The sequence below is a fragment of the Dasypus novemcinctus genome, chromosome 3 (assembly GCF_030445035.2).
Source record: "Dasypus novemcinctus isolate mDasNov1 chromosome 3, mDasNov1.1.hap2, whole genome shotgun sequence".
NCBI classification, from domain to species: domain Eukaryota; kingdom Metazoa; phylum Chordata; class Mammalia; order Cingulata; family Dasypodidae; genus Dasypus; species Dasypus novemcinctus.
This window is the reverse complement of record NC_080675.1, coordinates 8842019-8856683: the sequence shown is the minus strand read 5'-3', so window position 1 is coordinate 8856683 and position 14665 is coordinate 8842019.

Below are 14665 nucleotides of genomic sequence, written 5' to 3'. Positions count from 1 at the left end.
CTTAGCATTCCTTCCTCAGACCTACGTAACCACTAATCTTCTTTCATCTTTATAAATCTATTTATATTTATATTTTATATAAATAGAATCACACAATATATAATACTCTGTGTCTGGCCTCCTTCACTTAGTATAATATTTTGTTTTGTTTTGTTTTGTCTGATATTATATTTTGTACTATTAAAATAGTCTTATACATGCAATTCTACCCATATTCATACTTCATATAATAAACTTATATTTCATGTAATATGTTTAGTTCATAATAGCGCAATCATACAGTATTTGTCCTTTTGTGTCTGGCTTGCTTCACTTAACATAATATCCTCCACGTTCATCCATGTTGTCATATGTTTCATGACTTCATTTCTTTTTACCACTGTACAATATTCAATTGTGTGTATACTCTACAATTTGTTTATTCATTCATCAGGTCATGGGCATCTGGGTTGTTTCCAACTTTTGGCTATAGTGAATAATGCTGCTATGAACATCAATGTGCAGATATCTATTCGTGTCACTGCTCTCAATTCTCTGGGTATATACCTATCAGTGGTGTTGCTGGGTTCCATGGCAAGTCTATATAGTCAACTTCCTTAGGAACAGCCAAACACTACTTCACAGTGGCTGTACCGTTCTATATTCCCACCAACAGTGAATAAGCGTTCCTATCTCTCCAAATCCTCTCCGGTATTTACAGTTTTCTGACTTTTTAGAAGTGGCAAGTCTAATAGGTGTGAAATGATATCTCATTATAGTTTTGATTTGCATTTCCCTAATTGCTAGTGATGTTAAACTTTTTTTTGCCATTTGATTTTCTTCTTTGGCCAGTTGTCTTTTCAAGTCTTTAGCTTCTGTAATGGGAATTTTATTAGGGGAAAAACTCGCAGTTCTGAGACTGTGAAATTTCCAAATCAAGGCACCATCAGAGATGCTTTCTCACCAAAGTCAGCTACTGGTAATCCTACCATCCTGCCAAGTGGCAATCAGGTAAGACAGTGAGTCTGCCAGTCTTTCTCTCTACTTTCTCCTTGAACTCATTGTGGCCAATCAGTCATCTCTCACTGCACCTTGGCTCTTTGAGTCACTTTGGGCTTCTCCCTTAAGCTCAGCTGTAGGAGAACCTGGAGTCCTCCGTCTTTACTTTCTCCTTTCCCATGGCTGGATCAAAATGGTGGCTCCCTTTCCCTGTGTGTCTCTTTCTGTGTGTCTCCATTTATATTAATATAAGACCCAGCGAGAGGCAGAGACCCAACCTGAGTCACACCTCATACCTCACTGATGTAGTCCCATCGAAAGCAATCTGATCAAGTGATCTAAAGTGAATCTAGTACAATTAAAGTATACCACACCCACAGGAATAGATTTGTTTAAGAACATAATCTTTTAGGATTCAAAAAAAGAAATTCAAAATGTCACATTGTATATATTTCCTCCTTCAGCCTCAGAATCTGCCATTTCTCCATGGGGCCCTGGTTCCATTTATCAGAGAATGTTATTAGAAATCAAGATCCATGCATGGGGTGTACTCACTGCTACTGGGATGTCATGACTCCTAGAAAACCTATTACTTCAAGAGATTCACATTTGAAATAGTTAAAAAAAAACATTCTGATGCTTAAAGAGTTAAATATTTAGCTGCTTGGAGAAAGAAAGGCTACCCAGAGTGACTGAATTTTCACTGGACTAAGAATAGGGACACCTTGGTTTAAAGAAAGAAAGACTACTCAAAGTCTTTGAATGCTGGCAGATGGGTTTAAATAATCACTCATTATGTAGACTTTGGTAACTTAATTATCTTTCTGGTTTTTCATTTATAAGTGGGAATATCATGTCTAATTTATTTTACTATTTTTAGACCAGGCAGAATGACATGTAGAAAATGCCCAGATCAGTTCCTCTCCATGGCAAGTAGTCAAGAAATTTTAGTAACTCCCTATATCTTAGCTTTTATTACCATCTTTCATGTAAATAATTGTTAGTGAACATGTAACTGTTTAATATGAGTGTAGTCACTTGGATTAACATGTTTAATCCTCATACCAACCCCAACAAGTTGTTCCTATTACTATCCCCTCTTTATGGATGAGAAAAACAGAACACAGAGAAGTTCTGTTACTTTCCACTGTGACACAGTCATGGGGCAGGGAGCAGGGTGTGCTTAGGCTCCAGGGTCCATCCTCTCATTCATTATGTTAAGAGGTGATCATGGATGAACCAGACACCTTTATGATATCAGATCCTCAGGCTTGTTGTGTACCCACAATGTATCCATCCATCCATTTCTCAGTTCGTTCATCCATCCATTCATCCATCCTATGAACATTTAGAAAGTGCTTTCTATGTGCCAAAGAATATATAGATCACCCAGGCCGGATGGAGTTAGAAAAAGTTGAGCTCTTCTGAGCAGATACAGCCCATGGGAGCATGGCAGAAATCAGTTTATAGGAAGTTAGAGCCCAGAGAGAAAGAGACTGTAGAAGACTGTAGACAGACTTCTAGAGGGAAGTCTGATTCACGTGTGGGACAGTTTGAAGATGGATGGACCCTAGGAGATCAGGTCCTGAGATCTAATCCTGTGCATGCAAAACTATTTTATGTGAGTCCTTTTGATTAGGTTCAGTTAAGGGAACCTCCTTTTGATTAGATAACATCAGTAAGGCATGACCCAGGGTGTGTCTTAATCATTTTACTGGAGTCCTTTTAAATGGAGGAACAAAAGCCTCAGACAGGGAAATATCTGTAGAGACAGAGGAAGCTAGAGGCTGAGAGAGAGTTTCTGAAGCTCTGAGGCTGAAATCCGTGGAGCACAAAGGCAGGGAAAGAGGCCCCTGAGAGACTGAAAGGACCCTGAGGAAGAGGGGAGAGATGAGCATAAGCCTGATTGCTCACAGCTGGGTTTGGGGAGAAAGCAAGCCTGGAGAAGGCAGAGACTGGCAGAGTCACCCTTGTGCCCTGCCATGTACCTGATCACCACACCTGAGCTCTGAGAGAAAGCATCTTTAGACGACCCTGTTAGGTGCCTGAGTGCCCATAGCTGCAACTTGGTGAGCCAGCATCTCCTGCTTCTGCTAGATTTGGACACTTCCATGGCCTCAGAACAGTACACTTTTAAGCTAATAAATTCATATTATAAAAGCCAATCCATTTCTGGTATATTGCTCCCAGCAACTTTTAGCAACCTGTAACCAGCTCTGCTTTCTAGAAAGTTCTTATTTATGCTGTGCTGATCTCCTTGTAGCCTAGGTTTGTGGCTCTCTGTGCAACCTACTGCACTCACAAAAAATCATCTTGGTTCTTCTTCCCTTCCCCATGGGGGTGTTTTGAGATAGAGGAAGAAGTGTTTCGCTATATCTCTGTGCTTTAGTTGCCTCACCTGTAAAATGAAGACGATACATATACATAACTGATAGGATTGTTTGTGAGGTTTAAATGAAACAAAGTCAGTGAAGAACTTAGAAGTGTTTCTGCCTCATAACTGAGTTAGTGCATATTAAATGCCAGCCTTACTATTTCTCTATCCCAATATCTGCTCTTTCCCTTTTCCTTCCCCACTAGTAACTCTTAGCTTTCATGAAACAGGTTAAAAACTCCTTAAAAAAAAAAAAAAAAGGGCACCAGTGACATAGTTTTAATTTACTTTATTATTTTGGCTACTCACCATTCAACAGTTTTCAGTTTGCCAGGCTTAGTCTTCTAATTCCCCATGTAGCTCTCACGATGACACATTGTGTGAATATTGCTATTCCCATCTCAAGACTAGGAAACTGAAGCTCAAAGAGCAGAGAGTTGCTCAAGGTCATGCAGTTTGGATTTGAACTCAGGTCCATCGGACTAAAAAGTGTTGCCACATCAGGGCTCTGAACAACATTTCTTGGCGATAATTTGACTCTATCAGAGGGTTGCAAGCTCTTTGGCAGCAGACGCTACTGCTGACTCGGGAATCAGTGTTTCAATTCAATTGGTGCCTCTTGTACATTACCTATACACACAGCCTTGGGGGACACTCAGGGAAGATGATTCAGGATGTCATAGCCCATAAGGGGCTCATGGTCCAGTGAGAGAGACAGACATACACAGTCTGCAGGTATCTGGGCTGTTGCCAATGGCACGGCTCCTGCAGGTATGCTGGGAAGGGGTGGGATGTGAGCTACAAGTTGGGCCATCAGCCAAGGTTTCTTAGAGGAAACCCTGGGGGGACTGGGCCTGGAGGAGAAGAAAACCTAAATGCTCTCCCTGGAGGCTAAGAGTGGGGAGAATTACACTTGTCTGTGCTTTGACAGAAGGAAAGGCAGCCTCAAATTCTCTGCATTGCCCTTACCATAATATCTCAAGTTCATGATGAGCTCTACAAACCCTGTCTGATTCTTGAAACCCCCTCAACTCCTGGTTACATGCTCCTCCCAACAGAAGCTCCTGGTTGTCCCTTTGTCTGCCTTGTGCTCTTGGCGTTCGCACATTCTGTTCCCTACACCAAGAGCAAACATCTCCTGACTTGATCGTGTGGAATTCTGCTCATGCTTCCATGCAAAGTTGAGTCAGTTCAGTCTTTTGGAAGCAATCCCTGACCTCCTCAATCTGTGTTATGTAGCCAGTCTCCATTTCCTTGTAATAAGCTGTTGGCTCTTCATTCATTCAATTTTAATTTGTTTATTCTTTCAACAATTATTTATGGAGCATTTGATATAACAGGGATGATAGCTAATATTTACTGAACATTTACTATGTTCCAAATACTGTTCTCAGTCCTTTGCTTGCACTGACTCATTTAATCTCTGCAGTTATGGGGATATTTTACTATCTCTTGTTTTCAAATGAAGAAATTAAGATATAAAAATTAAGCAGCTTGCCACAGGTCACATCTAGTGGGTGAGATGTGACTGGAGTTTGAATCCAGGTAGAGTGAGTACTGGCGGAGCATTTTAATCACTACCTTTCACTGCTTTGCCAACAAGGAGAGTCACAGTCAGGGGCTCCATGAAGTGAACAAAGCAGGCACAGTCCAAACCTTCCCAGAACTTCAGTCTCGTAGGGGAGACAGATAGACACGGAGTCCAACATGTAAACGTAGCCCTGCATCATATGAGGGAAGGCAGGGAAAGAAACCTGTCTCACTTTGTTCTGTTTAAATAAGCTAAAAGTACCTTCTTCATGATCTGTTGTAAGGATAAAGCAAGATACCTGGGGCCATATACCTAGGATAGTACGTGGCCCTGGCAATCGACACATGTAGGCTACAGTTATTACATGTTGTCCCTACTACCATCTTAGACAGCAGGCTCCCTAGAAATGTTTGCAGAATAAGTGAATGGACAGATGAGAACCTGAGAGAAAACAGTGCATTTGTCCCAAGTGTATTATATTTAGGAATTATTTTCAATATTCCTGCTTTCATGAAGCTCTCACAAGACAAATCATCTTCTGGAGCTCAGGGGAAGCAATCTCAGAAGCGTTCCTGTGCCCTCTCAGCTTAGGGCTAAATTACAGTGACTGGTGTGCAGGCCCATCCCAGTTCCATGAGCATTTGCCATGTAGTCTCCTGTGGCCAGAAATATGCAAATAAAATAATATCATGATCCAACAGGGCGGCGGACTTCTCTATCCAGAACAGTTGTTTGAGTACCAGCTGCTTAGTAAGAAATACATTTTTAATGCAATCAAACAATCCAGCAGCATTTATTGATTGAGAACAATTTCTTTTAAAGACAGTCTAGAAGCTGGAACTGTGAAATTCTTTTTTGTTCAATTAGTTCAGTTGGTTTGAATCAGAGAGACTTGGCTGTTAGCTAAGAAAAATAAATGCCATTGCCAGCCAGCATTAAATTCCCCACTGCCCTTTCCCCTATACTAATACATGGCAGAGCTACCAAGCAAAAAAGGTTTTTGAGGGATTTCCAACTGTATGGGAGAAGGAAGTCACACAAAACCAAGTGTCATAAACTCCGAAATGGAAACCCATCCCTACTTGCTCTCTCGAATAAGAGGGGCTCATCCAACTTTCTGTCTCAGCATCTCACATTCCACCCATGGCCCAGGCCATCCTGTCTTTGGAGAGTGTTTCTAAAACCAGATTTTATAGCAGGAGCGTAGGCCTTTGTCGGAAGAGGTTTTATTTACTCCACAGTTTGTCTTGCCTCAAGGAACCACCAACCATCCCTTCCCTCAAATGAGAAACTTGGGGATTACCCATGAAGCCTCTCCCCTCCCACTTTCCCATCACCTGGTTCCCCAAAGTCTTTAAATTCTATTTCCTGCCTCCCTTTTAAAGATGATGTTTCACATTTCCGCATCCTTAGGGACGGGTCTTGTGCTTTCTAACCTGATTTAACGCATTTGTGCCCTAAACCCACCTTCCTAAATTAGTTTCCATCTTACTGGTCAGTCCTAGAAACGGCAGCCAGCAGAAGCTTTCTAAGCTTTGCAATGGCCTGCATTGCAAAGGTCAAGTCCCATGGGAACTTCCAAAGTCTAGGACTTTGACCATGGCTCTGTCCATCTTTTCTTTCCTGCCTTAGTATTGATTCCTTCCATTTCTGTACCTGATACCACCTAAATATTTTATGCAAAGTAACTCATGTATTCCTTATAACAACTGAGATCCAGAAAGATAACGTCAGTGTTTCTATTCCATCAGGAGCTCCTCACGGATTAATGATCCCTCTTCCCAATACCTAATCCAGGGTCTGGCATCAAATAGGTGCTCAACAAGAGGTTGTTAAATAAAAAAATATTTTGGCAGGGGCAGGGAGGGAAAGGCTTAAAATGTACAAGGTTCTTATTTGGAATGATGGAAATGTTTAGGTAATGGACGGTGGTGGTGGTGGCACAACACCGTGAATGCAATTACCAGCACAGAAATATGATTAAAAAGGAAAATGTTAGATTGTATATATGGTAACAGAATAAAAATTATTTTAAAAAAATCCATGGAACTTTGTTCTGCAAACAATAAACCCCAAATTAAACCACAGACTTTAATTAATATTATTATAATTGTAAACATGTGCTTTCATCAGTGATAACAAATATCCTGCTCCAAAGCAAGGTGTTGGTGGTGGGGTGGTATATGAGAATCCTGAGTTCTGTGCATGATTTTTCTATAAACCTACACCTTCTCTAATAAAGAAAAAAAATTAAAAATACAATTTTTTTGTTATTGGTAATCTTTTTGTTTTATTGTATTTTTTTGAAGATACATAAATCACAAAAAATGTTACATTAAAAAAGATAAAAGGTTCCCACATACCCCACACCCCACCCCACCCCCACTCCTCCCACATCAACAACCTATTTCATCATTTAGGCACGTTCATTGCATTTGGTGAATATATTTTAGAGCACTGCTGCACCTCATGGATTATAGTTTACATTGTAGTTTACACTCTCTCCCAGTACATTCAGTGGGTTATGGCAAGTTATATAATGTCCAGCATCTTCCCTGCAATATCATTGAGGACAACTCCAAGTCCCGAAAATGCCCCCACATCACATCACTTCTTCCCTTTCCCTGCTCTCAGCAACTACTGGGGACACTTTCTCCAGATCAAGGCTACAGTTTCTTCCATTACTGGTCACAGTAGTTCTATAGTAGAATAAAAGTAAGTCCATTCTAATCCATATTTTATTCCTCCATCCTGTAGCCCCTGCGTTGGTGATGTCCACTTCACCTCCATTTTGAGAGGACACCTAGACCCACATGACTGATGGATATGACTCTCCTGCTTAGAGTTGCAGGCTCTCTCAGTTCACTGGTGTGGTGGGTAACCATCTTTACCTCCCTGTTAGTTGACCTGGGTAAGTCCAATGAACCGAAGAGTAGGTGTTGCAACTCTACTGAGGCTCAGGGCCCAACTGGCACATGGACAGTCCAGAGATTCAAGTCTCCTCGGTATACACCAACCCCAGCACCAACCACAGGTTCAGTAAAGGTGACAGAAGAGGCATATGTAGAAAGGCCACATCTGAGTCCAGCTCCTTTTTACTCAGGAACACAAATTCCAAAGTAGGGCCCACTGACAAGGCACTGAACTCTAGAGTCAGCTGCCATGACCATAGAACCTGTGTATCTCCATAGCCCTCAGGAGTACCAGTACCTGGTGTTGCATCTACTTTCACTCTTTCTAGGATTCTGCTGAGGTGTGTGTAAGCACGATCCCTCTGATGACTTCCCAACTCTTTTTGAAGGCTCTTAGCCATATAAACTCATTTGTCTTTACCATTTCTCCCTTTTACTCAAGGTCTTTTTCTAGGTGCATCACCAGTTAGTGATTGGTAGTAATCCCTTGGTGCCAGGAAGGTGCATCCCTGGGAATCATGTCCCATGGTGGAGGGGAGGTAATGCATTTACATGTTGAGTTTGGCTTAGAGAGTGGCCACATTTGAGCAACACAGAGGCTCTCAGGAGGTATCTCATAGGCACTCTGCAGTTGTAGGCTTAGTTTAAATTTCAGGCACTCAGGCTCATAAGTATAGTCATCAGTATCAAGGGCTCATCATTGGAACATTGTTCTTCACTGGTCTTTGCTCTTGCACTTGGAGGATTGTTGCTGTTCCATTGAGGAACGTGACAGATCTCCCATGGCTAGGAACTCAGCACTCCCTCAGTTGTCTTTTGAAACTGTAACTACTATGAAAATATCCAATGAATATATGAATATTCTTATATAACTTATATAGTTGCCCTGGAGAACTCCTTCCCAACCATGTGTCCCCCATCAATAACACCCCACAGCAGCATTCCTCCCTTGCCATAGTTGAACCCCTTTGTGGTCCAAAACTACTTTAAAAATGAAGCCTAATATATTGCCAAATTCAATTAATAGGACAATGAAACAGTAATGATATGTTTAAAGTTTAGAAATAGAATACATACTAATTTAAGAGAACTGAAATGAAGTAAAAATAAATTGGGGTATTAAAAAATGAAAAATATTATAAAACTTTGTTTTTGATGTTTTGCCTTTCATCACTGTAATAGGTGTTGCCCTGTATGTACAGTGGCAAGGCAATTTCTTTCATTTCTTCCTCAGTGTCTACATCCCTTTTTTTTTTTTTTGTAATTTTAAATTAATTTTGTTTTCAAAAAAAGTTTTAGATCACAGTAAAGTTATATATACAATATAGAGGACTCCCATATATCCAAAATCAAATCCATGTCCCCCTTCCCCAGCAATGATCTTTTTACAAGTTCATGTTATGTTTGCTGCAGCTGATGTACAGATACTGAAACATACCAATCAAACATGTTTCCATTTTGGTTTACATTATGGTTCATATTTTAGACTGTACAATTTTCTAAATTTTTAGTTACATTATGGTTTACATTATGGCTTACATTTTTGCCTATAGACTTTTATACATTTTTGGTGGAATTTAAAATGTCCTATAGCCATCATTGCATGATCTTGTGGAACTTGTCCACTGTCCTCCAGTTACCCTGCTTCTATCTATTCTATTCCTCTATCTGATAAGAGACTAATATCCTGCATATATAAAGAACTCCTATATCTCAAAAATAAAAAGACAAAAAAACCATTTAAAAAATGAGCAAGTGATTTGAATAGATGCTTCTCCAAAAAAGAAATACAAATGGCTAAAAAGCACAGGAAAAGATGCTCAAAATCACTAGCTATTAGGGAAATGCAAATCAAAACTACAATGAGATAACATCTTACTTCCATAAGACCGGCAGCTCTCAAAAAATACTATTTGATATCAGTTTTTGGACATTTTAGCAACTATATCTGCTTAGCCATCAGCCTGGAAAGCAAGGGATGTTTAGGATGGCTCAAAGTATCTGCATGTAGATTTGGAGGTTTATCTGTACCACCAATATTCCTGGTCAAAACATAAACAACACCGAGCTTGGAGATGGGATTGTAGGGACATGTGCCGTACTTTTGCACCCAACCAGTGGAGGCCACCTTTAGAGGCTGCCACCCTCACAGTAGAATTTTTGTTTGCTCATCTGTGCCAAAGGTGAAATTTGAGACTTCTTTTTCTTCTGTGATGGCTTATTTTGTGTCAACTTGTCTAGGTTACAATGTCCAGCTCTTTGGTCAAACTCCGGCCTAGATATTGCTGACGTGGTATTTCTTGGATGGGATGAAAATCACCCTCAGCAAGGTGGATGGGCCTCAACCAATCAGTTGGAGGCCTGAAGAGCAAAGACCTGAGGGTTCCAAAAAATAGAGCAAATTCTGTCTCAAGACCATGCCCTCTAATGACCTTGATCTTCCCGCTCATGGAATTCAGACCTGCCAGCCCCCATAACTGCCTGAGCCAATTTCTTAAAATAAATCGTGCAAATCTACTATTGGTTCTGTTTCTCTGATGCACCTTCTGAGAGGACGAGGCTTCTCTAGGCTTTCTACTTCAGCCACTTCCTGTGGTAGAGTAACCTCTGGGAAAATGGAGTGTGCTTGGCTCAGCAATCATTTCTTCCTCTTGGAAGCAGGCCTTTTCGCTGTTGCTCCAGGGTAACTTGCTGCTTCCAAGTACTCCTCCCTTGCTCTTGCCCTGCGGTCGGTGGCAGCCCCTGTGGAGACACCCATCCAACCAGCCATGCCCCCTGTGTCTTCCTAATCCTGGGGCTTGCTTAGCAGCTCCATTTGGTTCTCATGTAAATATTAAGCGCCTCCAACTTTGCAGTTATCAGAAATGAAAGCAAATTTTGGCCTCCATCCATTTCTTTTCTTTCTAATTTGTCAATTTATTCAGCTTTTAGGCAGAGAAGAAAGGTGATATGAAAGCCTTCACAATTTGGTGCATTTTCCTGGAACATTGAAATATTTGGGGACACAAAAGAGATGTGGAGTGATTGAGCATTGGTGGGGCCGCAGTATGTGCCTTGCATGTTATAAGTGGGGCTTTTTGATCTTGGCAGTCTGCAGAAGCACAGATGAAACCAGGTTGGTCTTACGCACTTGGCTTTTGACTGCTGGGGCCAAGCGAGAGGCTGTAGGTCTTAGGATGCATGGAACTTTGACCTTGGTGGGTGACTGCAATTTATGGCCACTTGGTCCATAGTGGAGTGACTTTCTGAAAGAATCAAGTTTCATGTCTATGGCTGCCAAAGGCCCAGGGGCCATATGAATGGCTTTAAGCAAAAGGAAATTAGGCATGTGGGGGCTTTAGGGGGCACGTGGCCCCTGTTGGTGACCTTAGCAGATTTCGAGCATGTGGGGCTTGGTCCTCAAATACCAGCCATCCATGCTTGCTACAGTGAAGGTGTGGACACTGAGCAGTCTCAGCCAGCCTTAGGGTGCAACTTGACCTTGAACTATATGCAAACAGGGAACAATAACCTCAGCAAGGGTAAAGGTTATCTGCAGGGGTAGGCAGGGTTTTCCTAAGCAGGCAGAGATGGGACTGAAGGAGAAAGAGCTTTTTGGCACACATTAGGCAAGGAGCTGCCTTCGGTCTGCAGGGGAGCTGGGAACAGTGTGCCCTCCAGGTGGATAAGCCATGAGTGCCAGGTGGGGTAAGCAGCATGGGAAGGCCACTCAATGAGCTGGACTTCTCTGAAAGGAATAATGGAAAGACAGAGTTTCTCTCACCTCTGGGGAGAAAGAAGTGGGGGAAGAGATGCTCACATGGTCAAAGACCCTGCAAAGGTGAGAAAGGTCAGCACAACCAGAAATTGAGGCTTTACTGGGCCCAGGCTGGCACTGGATCTGTAGGCTGCAGGGCAGGAAACTGCTGAGCGCAATTCTCTAGATCGGATAAACATGGTGACCAGTGAGAAAAGGACTCCTGGGCTCAGCATGTCCATAGCAAGAGCCAGAGAGACCAGGCGTGGGCGTCTGGGACCAGCAATGCCTGTTGACATATGAGGGCGGACACAAGCCCCCTCTGTAAAGCCTGCATGGGGGTCAGCACTGCAGGACAGAAACACAGGGCAAGAGGGAAGTGGCGGCAAGGAGGCTTGGAATGCCCTAGAGGGAAGGAAAGAAGGCTTTCCCTTTCTGAGATGGGAGATGGGACGTCCAGGCAGATTTCCCTCTCCAATGGGGTAGGTGCCCAAATTAACTTACCCATGGAGGATTTTTCCCATTTGAGTTGAATTTTCTTTGTTTTGGGTTTCAAACAACTGACATAAGTGGACTGGCACCATGATGGGGCTAAAATATAGGAAGCTTTTTTTCCTTCCCCCTCTTCTACTGAGTTGCTGGGATGGTCTTTAGCAGTGCAAAAGATGGAGTTTGTGGGGTTCTTCCTAGATAACTAAGAAGAATGCTCTAGGATTGGGGATTGGACTGTTTTCAGAACTTGGTGGTTTGGGGGGAACATTGCTAGTCTAATGGGGCATATTTGTCCTATTAATTATTTATACTTTTTAAAAAGTGAGCAGCCCATGAGGGATTGGCATTGAACTAGGACATTGTCTGAAGCCCTGAAGAAGCCAGTCATTTCAATGGGCGGTCACCTTAACTGGAGCTGCTTAAGGAGCCCACGTCAGGCAGGGCTGGAGGACTCCTCAGGAAGAGGCTGGTAAGAGATGGGAAAGAGCGTTCTTTTTATCTGAGAATTTTGAACTTTGGACTTTAAACTCATGGGGACCATAAACACCATGGTTTCAGTCTTTACTTTTTTTTGGAATCCAACTTGCAAGGGGATTTAATCTTCAACCTTTGCATTCTCCGCAGGACCTTATGGGGCATCTTGAATGTTGATTTTTGTAAGTAGAATGACCACTGGCCCATCTTCAAACGGCCATTTCATCTCACTGACAATTAGACTATGGGGATGTGATCATCTGGAGCAGGAAGAGAGAAATGAAGCTACATTTAGCCTCAGACCAAGAATCCTTGGTATTCAGAGTTGGGGCCAATTCCTACTCTTCAGTTTTTCAGACTTGCCCTGAGCAACTGGCAAAATGATGATGATGGACAAATCCCATCCCCCAAAACAAGAAATACCTACAACTGCAAGCAAAACAGTTCCTTCCATCTACCCCATAATATCTAAGTCCCCATTTAGCAGCCTGAAGCAGGCAGAGCAGACATCATCCCAATCCCTCAAGACTGAGCAATGACCAATGAAAAGGGAAGAGTCTAACTGTGGACCGAAGGAGATGTATTGCTGTTGTAGTTATTATCTTGTCTTGAATAACTTGTAACACTGATATAAAGATAGTGGTTGCCAGGTGTTCAGAAGGGTGGGGGAGGGATGAGTAGGTGGCACACAGGGCACTTTTAGGGCAGTGAAATTGTTTGCAATGACAGACACATGACCTTGTACATTTTTCAAAGCCTACAAAAATGTATAGCACGAAGTATAAAATATAATGTAAGCTATAGACTTTGGTTTAGTAGCCCTGATTCAATATTGGTTCATCAATTGTAACAAATGTGCCACACTAATATAAGATTTTAATAATAGGAGAAACCACGTGTGTTTATATGTGTGTGTTTGTGGGGGGGGATTATATGGGAATTCCCTATACTTTTCATGTTATTTCTCTGTACATCTAAAACTTCTCTAAAAATAAAGTTTATTACAAAAAAAAAAAAAAAAATCCTTGCCGTTGACCATTCCAGAGCCTTCTAGAGGCAATATCTGAATTGCCCCCAGTGGCCTCAGGAGACCACATAGAGGAGGAGGGCTGGTATCCAGCTGGGGCCTGTGAACATGAGCAGGACCCAGCAGGCACCCTGGCGAGGAAGCTTCATTGGGCACTCTGTCCACCGTGTTAGGAGGATAATAATCTGGGCAACCCAGAGGCAATGCTTCTTCCACACTCCTGCTTTTTCCTCCCAGTGGATGACCGCTAACCTCCTTCTCCTCCTCCTGATGGGCAAGTGTGGGCACAAGGAGCATGCAGGAAGCAAACTTTCCCATGCTCCCAGAAGCAGGGTCTCCTCCACCCACCATCACAGACAGGTGAGCCCCAGTCCAGCAGGGTCTCTGACTGGTGGGCAAAAGGGCCCCTTTGGAGGGTTCACTTAGCAAACCAAGGGCTTCTCACTCAGCGCTCTGTCCTCCAACAGAGCCTTGACAATAATAAAAGACATATAGGGAAGTGGACTTGGCCCAGTGGCTAGGGTGTCGGCCTACCACATGGGAGGTCCGCAATTCAAACCCTGGGCCTCCTAGACCCGTGTGGAGCTGGCCCATGCGCAGAGCTGATACGTACAAGGAGTGCTGTGCCACTCAGGGTTGTGCCCCGCATAGGGGAGCCCCACGCGCAAGGAGTGCGCCCCATAAGAAGAGCCGTCCAGCCCAAAAGAAAGTGCAGCCTGCCCAGGAATGGCGCCGCACATATGGAGAGCTGACACAGCAAGATGACGCAACAAAAAGAGACACAGATTCCCGTGCTGCTGACAACAACAGAAGCGGACAAAAAGAAGAACAGACAGCAAATGAACACAGAGAACAGACAACCGGGGTGGGAGAGGGGGGAAGGGGATAGAAATAAATAAAAATAATTCTAAAATAAATAAATAAATAAATAAATAAATAAAAGACAGATGATAGGTCTCGATCTATCTTATTCCTTGTCCTATTTCTCTGCTCTTTCTGAATCTAGGAAAGCAAAGGGCTGCTTTGTGCAGAGGCCTTACTGACAGCCCAGTTTTCATGGACTCCTAGGATGCTGGAGCAGGGGGCACATGAATTGCCAGGCTGTGATAGACTCAATCCCAGCCAGAGCCCCTCATCCCCA